The 14,115-nt window shown below is 39.7% G+C and overlaps 1 long non-coding RNA gene across 1 annotated transcript in view; it reads left to right on the forward strand.

Moving 5' to 3' along the window:
- The first annotated feature begins 347 nt into the window (after nucleotides 1-347).
- Nucleotides 348-14,115, forward strand: part of LOC103787791 (uncharacterized) — an 84,407-nt gene continuing 70,639 nt past the window's right edge. The window contains exon 1 of the long non-coding RNA XR_001906987.4: nucleotides 348-511. This is a non-coding gene — a long non-coding RNA (uncharacterized LOC103787791). The remainder of the gene's footprint in view (nucleotides 512-14,115) is intronic.

The raw sequence follows: 14,115 nt of genomic DNA on the forward strand, positions 1-14,115 counted from the left end.
TCCAAAAAAAAAAAAAAAAAAATAGCCAGCACTTGTTTTTAAATTCAATTTGTTTTCTCACACAGATTTTTGATACACTCTTAAAATATACTAGAAATCACAATTGTTTTAATGTGGCAGAGTTGTAACCAGGAAATTGCATATATTTTCATGAACTGGACTGTTATCGATTTATTAATATTTGTTAATAACATTATTTTAAGAAAAATTTGTTAACGTCTTTCAACCCTGAAAGGGCCTGCTTGAGACATACACGGCAGCAAAATCACTGGAGTCCATGGTTTTTGTCACACACACAGAGCACAGATTTTTTTGATTATGTAGATTTCTTTTCCTACTGCAGTTTCATATGCAAAGCATGCATCAGCCACATCCATGCTATCTCCTAAAGCAGTCATTCTGAAACCCAATCTGGGGACAGTGCAGACTAAATAAAATTTCATTTTGATTTGGCCTCCCGCTGCGAATGGGACTGCTTTGTCTCAGCCGACAGAACCAGCAAGCCAGAAAGGTATGTCCTGTTTTGCATGGCTGATGGTGTGTCTTGCGGCTCACAATCAGGCCGCCCTGCTCCCGGCTCCTCCACTTCCTGCTTCTCTTTCTCTTTCCCCTTCCATTTGCTCCCGTGCTGCCTGCCTTCTACCTGCAGGGCACAGCCGTGGCAAACCCGCACCGATTGTTTACTTTGGCATATGCTTAATAGCTCGCGTGGCTGTTTGCATTTTTTTTTTCACTGTCTTTGTTGGTGGTGGCTTTTTTTTTTTTTTTTTTTTTCTGTTTTGGTTTTCGTTTTGCTTAGCTTTCCTCGCCCACATTGGCTTTCCCTGTTTCTCAAGGTGTGGAATACTAAAATACTGACTGAAAGGAAAATCGTATAGACGCTGCTGTGATGCTCCAGAGATTTTACTGGAAGATTTGTCATGCTGATTTTGTTGTAAATTTGAAGATGCATTTAACAGCTTTGAAGGACTTTAGCTTTCATAGCCCTTTTGAGCCGCTTTGGCAGAAAAGCAATCGCCCATTTTAGAGAAGGGGGGGAAATAGAGAATAAACTCTCTCTTCCAATGGGACTGAACGGTTTTGCCATCTTGGTACGCTTTATGAAATGCATTGTGGTGTTTTCCTGAAGAGCTGCAAAATTTGGCTCTCCTTTAAACAATGGCCTTCACTGGGAGTCGTCTCGTGAGAGATTGGGTTGTGTCAAATGCTCTTCTTACACTTGTCCCACCTCTAGGAGAATGTACTAGCAATCAGGGACAACCTGCTGTGATGTTCTCAGAAGAAGCTTTAGATAAGATGGCGAAGCACCAGGGACTGGCAGTGGTGGGAACTCAGTTTTCAAGCCCAAATTTCTCCTTGGAATTGTCATTACTTTTGACCAATTCATAGGATGCTATAAAGTAAATAAGTTTTTTCCCTGGCTCACATATTGGCATATCACTAATCTAAATTAAATTGCAGCAAACTGGTAAAGATGAACATAGAGTAAATGACAAATAAATTGCTTAAGAGAAGAGCAGAGAGAAAAGTTCACTCTGATTCTGGAGTTCTGCCTAAGTAATTCCACATAGGATATAGATTAGCAGATGAAAAATACCAATTAGCTTCATAGGGACCTCACCCAACTCATCCAGGCAAAAACAAAATAAGTCACATCGTGTAACTTTGTAGAGGGTTAAAAATTAACTTTTGTTAATCCGTAATGTTGTAGCCATTCCAGAGTTTTGAGGGGAATGGTCCTCCAGAGGTACTTCCTGATGCCGTTTCTGAAATGTAAGGGCTGAGGTCTTTGCCATTACAATAAATTATTCTTTCACCACAAAATCTCTCAGTTCACTGTTTTGCACCTGTTAGCCAAGCGCTTTGGGAGTGAAGAGTCACTAAGAGCTTTAGTAATTTGTTGATAGGCTCCCTGCATATTACATATACCAGATTGAAGAACAAAATGAAAGTTAGTTAAAGAAGACGTTCAAGAAACAATAGTGTGAAAACAGCATGAAATGTCATTTGGTAAAGATGCCACAGTCTCACATAAGGAAGAGGAAAATGGCAGCGTGGGCCATGACTGGCAGGTCTGGATCCATAGACTATGATTTCCAGGATCACCCAACAGTAAGTCCTTTTGCCATAGCCTTACCATCAGAGCCATTTGTTTGTTCCATAGCTACTGATGATATTGAAAATCCCAATTTGCTTTTTGTCCGTAAGTATAAGTATCTTTTTTTTTTTTTTCTGAGACAGAGTCTTGCTCTGTCACCAGGCTGGAGTGCAGTGGCGCCATCTTGGCTTACTGCAACCTCCACCTCCCAGGTTCAAGCCATTCTCCTGCCTCAGCAGCCCAAGTAGCTGGGAATACAGGTGCCCACCACCAGACCCAGCTAATTTTTGTATTTTTTTTGTTTTTTAATAGAGAAAGCGTTTCACCATGTTGGCCAGGATGGTCTCGATCTCTTGGCCTCATGATCCACCTGCCTTGGCCTCCCTAAGTGCTGAGATTATAGGTGTGAGCCACTGCACGCAGCCATAAGTGCTCTTATAAGATCCATGTGTTGGAATTTTAGGGACTTTTTTAGGTAATTAAGTGAATGTTCTAAGAAGTAAATTCTGCTATGCTGCTATATAGGCTGTCTTTAATATAATTATTTGGCAAGAATAAAGTACTTTTTTTGAAAATTCAAATGCAAACACTAGCTTGGAAAACAAAATGCTCAAAGAGGATTTATTTATCTATAAAAAACACATATATGCTTACAATATGTGTGTGTATATATGTAAATATATACACAGAGACCTAATATATCTGACATATACATATATAGCAACTAAACCAATGATGCTATTAAAAAGAGTCACAAAGCTTATCATGAAGATTAAAATCAATAAATATAATTAGCAGACAAAATTCTAAACTATAGTTTGATTTATCATATATTAATACATGTAATGTTCACCAAAGGTTTATATTAATTGATATAATTTTATTAATTGATGGATTCCTCTTGAATTCCATCTACAGGAGGCAAATTATTATAGTATGATTTAAGCTATCATGTGATTTGGGGAGATGTACCCCTCAATGCCTTAGCGTAGGTCTGTATATCTCTGCTTTCGGTGTCTGTTATGCCTGATGCAGGTCGTCTTCCAAGTTTTAGTCCATATGTTCCAAACACACCATAGCACAATGCGTCTGCAAGCACTACACATGATAATCTGATAGAAATATTGAAGATAAAGCCTGTCATGGTGACCCTTGGCATGTGAGTTTAGTTTCTATACCTTTTGTTTGTTAATATTGTGATGGCCATAATCTGATCTTACATATTTCATTAGCTGGACCCTTCTCCAAGTAAGAGAAAGAACACTAGCTGGAGTTAAATGTAAATTGTGGCGAAAGACAGAGAATCAGTTTTCTGCTCACCCTTCTACCTTCCCCATCTTGGAAACAGTCAGGATGCTCAAGAATGTTCTCTGTGGAGGGAATGAACGAGCGTGTGAATCTTGCTGGTGGAGTGCATAGTAGAAGAGCAGGAGGTGCTTGTATCAGCAGGAGCCTGGCTCCACATCACCTAGCTCTCAGTACTCATGAGGGGAAGAAAGAGATTTGAGAGACACCAGTTCTCACTTTTAGGGCCACAGAAACTCCCCAGGCCTGTAGACCCAGTGAAAATGTATGCACATTTTTCAAAGGAAATAACTTACATGACGTATGCAAACTGGGCTGAATAGATACTCCCCGGATGTTAAGAATTCATGAGTTCTAAGCAGGTCAGATCCAGCCACAGAAGAGTCATGAGTGGCAGAGGAAGTAGAATCATAAAATTCTCTGGAAAGGTCAGTATATTTAAAAAAAAAGGAACTCTATTTACATTTATTTATTTATACATACTCTGTAACTACTTTCTGGTTACAAAGAACACATACCATATGGAGAGATTAAAGAGAAGCAGCATTTTAAAAAGTCAGTTATATGGAAAATGCATTTTTGATTTCTGTGGGCAAGGTAGTTAAAACAGAAAACAATGAAAAGATTGCTAGTCATAATCCAGCTACTGAGTTTGAGTGAGGTATTACTGACAAAACATCTTCGAGTTACTTCTCAAAGCACAATGCTAGACTTGGAATACAACTGCTTGTGTTGTTTTAATACAAATAGTTATATTTGATAAGAAGGTCATTTATTGTACCAGTTTTAGTCAGGAAAAATCTCCCTGCTATTAAGATGTATGTGGTAATAATAAATGACTTCCGAGACCCAGAAACTACATCAAGAACATCAAACACTCAGATTTTCTGTTTAGACTTAGGAAACCTTGGGAAGTCCCCATAGTTCACAGATTAAGGCAGATATTGGGGTGAGATTAGTCATTGGAAATTTTCAAATCTATTTTACTGTTGGAGAGAAGACTTCTACTTGTCCTTTCAGATCACAAGTTGTATCATCTCATCAGAGAATTTCTGTAAAGTGTGTGTTTCCACACGCAGAAACAATCTTAGACCTCAATGTTTCACCTCTTGGATGTGTCCAGCAAATCTTAAATCCTGGAATAAAGAGACCCTGGATATTAAAGGTGATAGCCTAGAGAGTCTTCAGATGTGTTTGTCCTCAAAAAATGTAAGAACTGACCCAACCTTTGTTACAAAGCCCACCTCAAAATGGCCATTGTCCTTGTCACATGTTTAGGTAGAGAGAAGCTCTCTGGCTAAGCTTCATTGGCTACTCTTGGTTAGTTGAGGCATGGGTGCTGCTGTCACAGGTAAGACAGCCTCACAGCAGCCACTGGGGATAGACCACTGGTCAGTGAGCAGGATTGAGCTCATGGCGGGAACTCAGGATTCTACAGAGACCTGACTTGAGACCATGTCCACTGGAGGAGTTGCATGCTATTTCCCTATCATCCTATACAAGCCAAAGTAAAGGACCATGAGCTCACCAGCTCCAGACTGCGACCAGGAATGCAAGCAGGCATCTAGACATCAGATAGGAGGTGGATTCAGCAACGGGAGTGCCAGAAGATAATGCAAAGGCTCCGCATGAATCCGAGAAGTCCTACTTACTCTCATAGCCAGTAGGATCCATTAATTGCACTCACCTTTCCTCACACACCAAGACATCATCTTAGGGGAAGAAGTGGGGGGGAGGTGAATACATGAGAGATTGGGCATTTTATCCAAATGGAAGAATGAACACCAACTGAGAAAGACAGCTTAAATTATCAGGCCTGGCAGCTCCAAACTTGATGGGACATTTAATTAATTTCCCTTCTCTACCTTCATTCACTACTGATTGAGGGCTGGGGAAGAAGCCTAGATAAGCTGCAACAAAAATAAAGAAAATAAAATTTATTTTTATTTTATATACAAGATGTATTGTGACTGAAATTCTGCAACCCAGCTACACTTGAAAGATCCTAGATTTTCACTTAAATGTCCACCATCAGTGACCCAAAGAAATGTTAGAAATTTCATATGCCAGTGTCATTATCAAGTAAGTATTGGTTGCAATAAGTCACATTAATCTTTTTCAGTACCTACCATGCAATGTAATGTTAATTCCAGAGGATAAGATGCCTGCAGTGTATGGATTTCTCGCAGCTATTTCTCCGTTTCTTGAAGGGATATTTGATGCACAGAAGCTGATCCCAGTTGGACTACCAATATCTCAAGTCTGAGCCCCTGGCTATTTCTTGGACCACACTCAACAGGTGCCCACCCAGGGTCAGTTTCTCTTTCTGAGAAATTTAAAATTTGAGGCACAGAAGGCCACTTGCTGGGGCTTGTTGAAACTGAGTGCATGCACATCAGCACAGCAGAAGACATATGCATTTTATTTCTTATTCCAGAAGAATAAGAAATTCTTGGCCAACTCATGTCGAGTTCCTTGAAATGCTGAAGTGTTATCTCAGTCAATTCCCTCCCTTCTGCTTAGGTTTATTAGAGTTCACTTCTGTTGTTTTCATCTTAAGAGTATTCTATACTACCTACAAATAGATGAGAAAAATTCTCATAAATCAGTGTAACATTTGAGAACTTCCATTGTGTAGCCCAAGGAAGGAAGAATAGAGATGGTGAATGCTCATTCAGTCTTGGGCTTGTGTCCACACACTAAAACTCAAGGGTTGTTAAATTTGGTAATGGTTGTAAACTTTCACTACTTCAACCAGACATTTTCTAAAAAGGCACATAAATGTCTTCAGGAATGCCAACAGTTTATAACACAAGGATGCCATCTTACAGAATTAAATGTTCTAGAGCATTGTCCATAAAGTAACTTTCCAAAAGTTATGCAATGTTTCTTCTACTCTCTTGGTATGTTTATTCATGTAAAACATGTATCAGATTGATTGCAAGCAGAAAACTAACTTAGAATTGAAGATAAGACTCGAAAGAAACAAGTAGTATCATAATATTGAAGAATAAAGGCAGAGCCAAGCCACTACCATAGGAATCTAGACACAATCGGGATCTAATTATTTCCTACATAGTGAGCAAGACAGGAGTTTTGGGATACTCAAGGAAAATGAAGAGAGACCTAAATTTTTAAGACATAAATTATTTTGAAGGTTTGCTACCAAAACGTGGTTTTTAGACTGTGCCATTAAATCAGATTTATCTCTTGGGGATTGAGGAGAAGAAAAGCCACCTAGCCTGCCCCACACAGATCAGGCTCTGCTCAAGTGATGAGAAGGCCTTAAAAGTATTTCTACTGCTTTTCATCCTGAACAGCCTTCCAGACACTTCCATGGGAACCCCAATTGGTAATTGAAAGAGAATAGGTAGTGTGATGAATAAGGCATAAAATAAGGTTTGTCCTCACTTAAAAGACCACTTGGTAATGTTTTATGTAATAATAGAGTAACACAAATTATTAGTACTATTATATATACGTGTGTGTGTGTGTGTGTGTGTGTGCAGGTAACTAGATAGGTAAAATGGAAGAATGAATATAGAAATAGACTACTGTGGGGGAAGGCTTCATCTCATTGTTTCAATGGTTTGTTCTGTGTCTGTGTAAAGGGCAAAAGAAGGTGAATGTAGCTGTACCATTATCACCTGCCCACATTAAGGATGCATTTATTTCCCTCTAGTCCATTACAGACTGCTGTGCGTTTCAATTCCAGACTCTTTTTGCTTATTAAAAAAAAAAAAACTTGAATCTTTTAATATTAAAAAAGGTTTTAAAGGGAAACCTTTATATTGCTTAATATATTTTGGAACTGACATATTTTTCCAAGAAGCGGTAACTATTTATGGGCTAGTTAAATGATGACTGTTTTTTCTTACCAGCTATCCATTAGTATTTGGAGAGCGTGAACACTAATGAAGGTGAAGAACTAGGTGGAACAAGGGGATCGAGTTTAGAGTAATGGGATGAAATTAAGAAAAGGGAAATTTAGGTTGATTACCAATTACCAATTGAAAACCTTCTTAATGTTGAGGTCTATTAGACTGTAGGGTAATCTTCCAAGGGAAGTGGTGGGACTCCCATTGTTTAGATGTTTAAAATTAGAGTGGACAGAACACTATCAAGAACACCCTGTGGTGAAAGATCCACCCCGTTGTGTGGAATGAGTGAGTTCACCTTGGGCACCTTTTCAGGCTCCAGCCTCCATGTGACCTGGGGAGAGAGGAGAAGCAAAACCACCCTGACCTGCCCCACACAGATCAGGCTTCGCCAAGCGATGAAGGGGAGGGTTTAAAAATACTTCCTCTGCTTTTCATGCGGAGCAGCCTTCCAGACACTTCAATAGGAATCCCGATGAGCCAGTGCTGTTGGCAACAAACACCTTCCCAAGATACATTTTCCACCCGAAAAACTGACATCTTCTGAGACTTAACAAAAAACAGTATTTCGTGTCATGTTGTCAGATGTCACTCTGACTTTTAGTAAAGTAAAAATGAGAGTGGCTAGCAAGCGACTTTGTAATAACATGTCTATCATGATATCTGTGGGTGTATGCATTTTCTCATTCCTGAAAGACAAAGGTATAGAGGGAGTGGGAGATGAAAAAGAGAGTTTGGAATTGAAAGGGAACAGGTCTGATTAGCAACTGATACGAATCCGGCCATGTTCCGGGGACCTACAAAGGTTAATCTCAGTGATTCCTTCAACACTGGGTGTTTCCCTTTGTTCCCCAGGGAGCCCATCTCAGTACCTGGAAGTCAACTTCAGAAGAGGGTCTTGAATTTAATGGGAACATGTCTGAAAATTATTATGTTAGAGTAGACGCAGTTATACCCTCTGATTTTAACGAAATACTATTTTGTGCTCTTTGATAGACCTTGTGTCAGTTATAGTGAAGTGGGAAAGATTATTAGATCCACATGGTATTAGATGGTGTCTTTTCAGAATACGTTGTTATTCCGGGTTAAATAGAAATATCTAGCTTCAAAAGAAAGCCAGAAGTATGATATGAGCGAATGCTTACCTGTGTATAAATTGTTGATCTCAGGGGATGGTAGGAGCCAGAGACATGAGCTATGAAAATCCGTCACACAGCACCTCTCATAACTGGAGGTGAGGCAAGAGAGTTGAAACATCAAGCTGAGGCTGGAGAGAGCGTGTGCCCTGAAAGTCTCTATTAAGTACAATGGTCTTCTCTGTGAAGCAGAATGCTACAGACCCCTTCTTCCTTCACCTTTACTCTACCTGCCTAGTAGCCAGTGGTTACTGAAGTAATCCTTGGTCTATAAAGAAGATAATTTGGGGCAAGAAGAGATAAACATAATACAGGACTTCCATTTCTCTTCTGACAAGTGTGTGTGCACGCCGTGGGAGGGTTAAGAAAAGAGAATACAATTATACCTTACATGTTCTGTGTGCTGTTCTGGTTTCCCAATTCCACCCCACAATGAATTCTTTCTGTTTTTATGAGTTTAATCTTTTTTCTTGATCATCTCTGCAAGCTAAGTCAGTCAATAAAAATATCTAACTTCTACCAATGAGTTTCACACATGAAATAGATATTTTCCACAAAAAAACTATTATCTTCTTTTCCCTTTGGGGGAAAAACTTCTTCAGAAACATGGTTTTACACAAGGAAATATAAATATATGTTTCAGAGCTCACTTACATGTAACCTATTGCTTTTTTTTTTTTTTTTGAGACGGAGTCTCATGCTTGTTGCCCAGGCTGGAGTGCAGGGTGCGATCTTGGCTCACTGCAGCCTCCGCCTCCGGGGTTCAAGCAATTCTCCTGCCTCAGCCTCCTGAGTACCGGGGATTACAGCTGCATGCCACCATGCCTGGCTAATTTTTGTAATTTTTAGTAGAGATGGGGTTTTGCCATGTTAGTCAGGCTGGTCTTGAACTCCTGATGTCAGGATGATCCACCCACCTCACCCTCCCAAGGTGCTAGGATTGCAGCCATGAGCCACCGTGCTGAGCCATGTGCAACCTATTGCTTAAACATGTTGCTTGAAACAAGCCCCACATGTTGCTTATTTATCAGGAATGATGTATTGAGATCAACTGTTACCTCTGCTCTGAGATCAAAGTACCCAACAGTTGATAACGTGTCCTGACCACTAGGCTGCGGCCAACCTCCGGGAAGCAGCGCTGTGGCTGCACTACCCTCTGAGTGAGCCACGGCTCACAGCAGTTGCTACATCATAAGCCAGAGAGAGACCAAACTGGAGAGGAAGTGCAAAAACAACACATCCATTTCTGTTCTCCATTTTCGGCCAAGCTAACAGAAGAGGTGCCTATCGACAAACTAAATTTTCAAAATAAGAAAGCAAATGTTTGGCTTTCATAAAAGGGATTGATTTTGGTCAAGATTCCAGCCTCCTAAAGAATGAGTGTGTGCTTACCTTCTGAGAAATTCCAAGGTCATTAGTTATAAAATCTTAAAATCAAAATAGGGAATCTAAGAAATGTTATTTCTCTGAAATAAAACCAAAAAGCTTTGCTGCAGAAAAAGCAACGCTCCTGGAAATATTTCAGCGACTCAAATTTACCTGCACAACTGGGTATATCCATTATTAACACTTCCAAGTGCTTACTTCTTATGTTCAATTAAGGGGATAATGTTTTTTCTAGATCTGAGCATTGTAATTTACTTTTAAGATGATAATAGTTTATACGTAAACATTTCAATTTCAAAGCATAAGGATGTTATTTTATCTTTTAAGAAATGTTCAGTTTTTATTAACAAAAATAAGTTAACTTAATTATAGCTTAGTTTTATTTGACTGGTAAAAGAAAAGATGAGTTGAAGCTATGTATCAAAACAGTTCACATTTCATAATAAACTTGTTCATAAAAATATATTTTGGGCCGGGTGCAGTGGCTCACACCGGTAATCCCAGTGCTTTGGGAGGCCGAGGCAGGCGGATCACAAGATCGAGACCATCCTGGGCAACATGGTGAAACCCGTCTCTACTGAAAATACGAAAATTAGCTGGGCATAGTGGCATGCGCCTGTAGTCCCAGCTACTCAGGAGGCAGAGGCAGGAGAATTGCTTGAACCTGGGATGCAGAGGTTGCAATGAGCCAAGATCTCACCACTGCACTCCAGCTTGGTGCCTGGAGACAGAACAAGACTGTCTCTCTCTCTACATATATGTATTATATATATATTATATATTATATTTATATATATTATATATGTGTATTATATATATCTTATATATAGGTATTATATATATTAATCATAATCACTTAACATATTTTTCATCATACTTGCTGGGGACAGAATATTCATTTCCCATAAAAATTTTGATGTCATCCTTGGGACTGGAAATTAGAGATAACCCCATACTGATTGTTTTGTTGACAGGTAGAGTGTTTAGAGTCTATTTTTCAGGTCATCATTTATGTCCCAGCAATCTCTTGGAATTCTGACTTCTCCCTGTGACTCACGTAGGCTCCACCCCCACTTAGATACTCCACAAACAGCCCTGGCTGTAGTTGACATGGGTTGTGCTTTGTCTCTATTGGACCATTTTATCAACATCTGTTAAAGCTTTAAAGGACTCCCTCACAAACCCATGTGTGGGTCTCAGTATCTGTAAAGGTTCTAGTAGCTTTGCTCCTCCTTGAAGTCTTCCAGAAATTTTTTCCATTTGCTTGTGAGGTAATTTGCAGTGTCTGAATAGCTGCTGGCCAAAGAAAGAAAGAAGTAACTAAGGCCTGCATTCACTGTGAGCATCTCCCACTGATAAGAGTTCCAAGGTATGTCTCTGTGGGCTTTGAAATGTGCTGGGATGGAGAGACCCAGCCTCTAGGCTGATCCCTGAGAAACCCTACATCAAAGGTCAGCAAAGCCTCAGCTTACTCCCCATTCCAGTGCTGTCATTCAAATTTAGAGAAGCCCCTCTGTCATAGACAGGCCAGGTGTGGCTATCTGTCCTTTACAGATGAAGAAAGGGAGGCATTCAAGCCAAGTGTCATTTCCAAAGTCACAGAACCAGTAAGTACCATGAATCAGCATTCAAACAAAGTGCTTTGACTCCATGCTGCTTGTTAACTTATCCTCTGATTAACTTAGTCAAAATATGTCCTTTTACTTTTGGTTAACAAGGGAGGATTTGAGTCAGTATCTTAAAAGTGAAGCAAGGAGAAGCTTAACAATACGAAATGTCAGAGACTACAGTTTAGTCAAGTTCTGTATTCCTGCCCCACCCTGGCACCCCAGTGAATGAAGTGCATGAAGGCAGATGCAAGGGAGGGAGCACACAGAAGTGCATAAAATTCACTAGTTAAAAACTGCTTTGCAAATACATGCAAAAAAGATGATGTAATTTTGCTAACAAGATATACATGTGACCAAAAAAATAACATTAGAGCTCCTGAAAGAGCATGAGTGATCTCCCATCTTAAATCATAGGTGGAGTCAGGATCAGCTGCAAAATTTGTGGGCCCAGCACAAAATGAGAATGTAGGGCCCCTTGTTCAATGATAAGCATTAAACCCAGCATGGGACCCTACGTGACTGCACAGGCCCCACACCCATGAAGCCAGTCATGGTCAGCATCACCTTTCCGGCATGTTAGTTCTGCATCAAGGACCAGATTTGAAGCTTAATATAAAGGAAAACTACCTACCAATTAGGATTGTTTACAAATAGAGCAGATTGCTTTGTTAAGCAAGGGTCTGCCCTTCAATGGAAAGTTCAGACAGGATCTGGAAGAACATCTGTCAAGGATGTGGAAGAAGGGATTGATCCCCACATTAGGACAGAGCCAGATTTGACCTCACGGGTCCCTTCGCATGCTAAGATTCTGTGAGTCAGACAGCTTTCATCATCGTCAGATTTTTGAAAAGAGCCACTTTATGTGATTCATTAATACCACTGAAGAAGCCTACCAAATTTCTTGATGCTTTAAAGAGGTACCATAATATCGCAGTGCCGGAAAATCTTGGCATTATGGCCATTCGATAGAGTAACAGTGGCTGTACCCACCTGAGCACTGAGAACATCTCCACAGCTCCACTCTGCATGAAAGGTGCTTGATAATGAACCTGACAGACAGTGAAGGAGGCTTGTGTATTTGATTGCTTGAAAATCGGTGTGTCTGTCGATGCTATGCAAAGCTTAAGGTCCATTTGCAGATAGTCTCACAACTGAAACTTTTTGGTCACTGTGAGTCTGTGGTGTCACTGTAATTGTGGTGCCATTACACAGAGAAGCTAAGAAGCTAGCAGGAAATATCTGAAAGTGTCAGAGCCATAATATTGACATGAAAATTAAGATGAGGGTCCACAGTAAAAAAAAAAATAGCAAATGAAGTATCCCCAATGAAACCAGCCATACATACAGTGCAGTGAAAAAACTAGTCAGTTTCCTAACTCACATTGGATCCTAGGACCAAAGCAATGAGAAAATTATGAAACTACCAACGTCTTACTGTTTTGCCCAAGTAACAGAATCATTAACAATATTAACATCTTATGCTTTTATTGAGTCCCCCCAGGCTGTTCAGTTGTTTAAAATCTACTTAACACTAGTGAAATTCACTCTGACTAGGAGCTAAATTGATGTACTCCTGTTCGCATCCAAAGCCATCATCCAATAGCATTTGCCATTGCCATTTTGTTAATAAAATAAGAATGGCATTGGTTTCTAGCATCCTGGATTTTTGTTGAGCAAAGCAGCACGGTGCATGAAAGGCATGTCAAGAGATGTGACGTAAATGGAAATGGCAGAGTAGCATAATGCAGCACAACAGGTGCACAAAATAGATGTTCAAAATGGTTTCTATTATTTGGCTTTTTTGGAATCAAATCAGAATCAAGAACAATAGTGGCCATTTCAGATAAATTACTTCTGCACATTCTTGCAGATTGAGCAGCTGTAAAGGAGGGGAGGGGGAAGTTGGGGGTGCTTGCTATTTGGAAGGTGGATGCAAATACATTTGTAATGTGTATACAGTATACTCTGTATATTAAATTTTTGCCTTTCATGTGCAATGATAAAAGTAGTTTTCTTTGCAGGATTGCATGTTTCATTAATACTACATTTTAATAATTAAAGAGCACAACTCTAGAGGCAATAGCTAAGATAAAAGTTTGCAGACAATCCATTATTTTTCTCAGACAGTCCTTCTGAAGAACCCGTGGAGATGCAGTTTAATGATTTAAGTTCTAAAATGGGTTGTTTAATAAAATATTGGGTGTTTATGTAGTTTTGTTCTAGCAGGCATTATCTTTTCTTTTGTCAGGTGTGGTGTTATTAATGATAGGAGGGGGTGATGGGCAGGTGCTCCCCTCTGCTCGTCATTACCCACTTCTGCCCACTCTCTGGCTATTACAGTTACTATTTGTAATTTTTAATGTTGGGAAAGAAGAGGTTTGTTGTCTTTTTAATCCTCTTTGTTAGCGTATTCTATTCTATTAAACAGAATTCAGAGGGAGAGAGAGAAAGGGAGGTAGACATTGGTTAAGGGGGATATATAATTGGGTGTAGTGGGATTAAACTATTATTAATGTACACTTCTAATGGATGCCCTGTAAAGAACCCATGGCCAAGGCATTAATGAGTTATGAAGGAAGAGTAGGCAAGCTGGACAGCGTTCCCATTATTACAGTCCTACTGAAACACACACTGTTCAGCAACTCCCTGAAAGGAACACTAGACTCCTGATGTATTAAAGCAGTGTAATTTTCCTTCAGAAT

This window comes from Callithrix jacchus, chromosome 14 (genome assembly GCF_049354715.1).
Source record: "Callithrix jacchus isolate 240 chromosome 14, calJac240_pri, whole genome shotgun sequence".
In the NCBI taxonomy this organism is placed as follows: domain Eukaryota; kingdom Metazoa; phylum Chordata; class Mammalia; order Primates; family Cebidae; genus Callithrix; species Callithrix jacchus.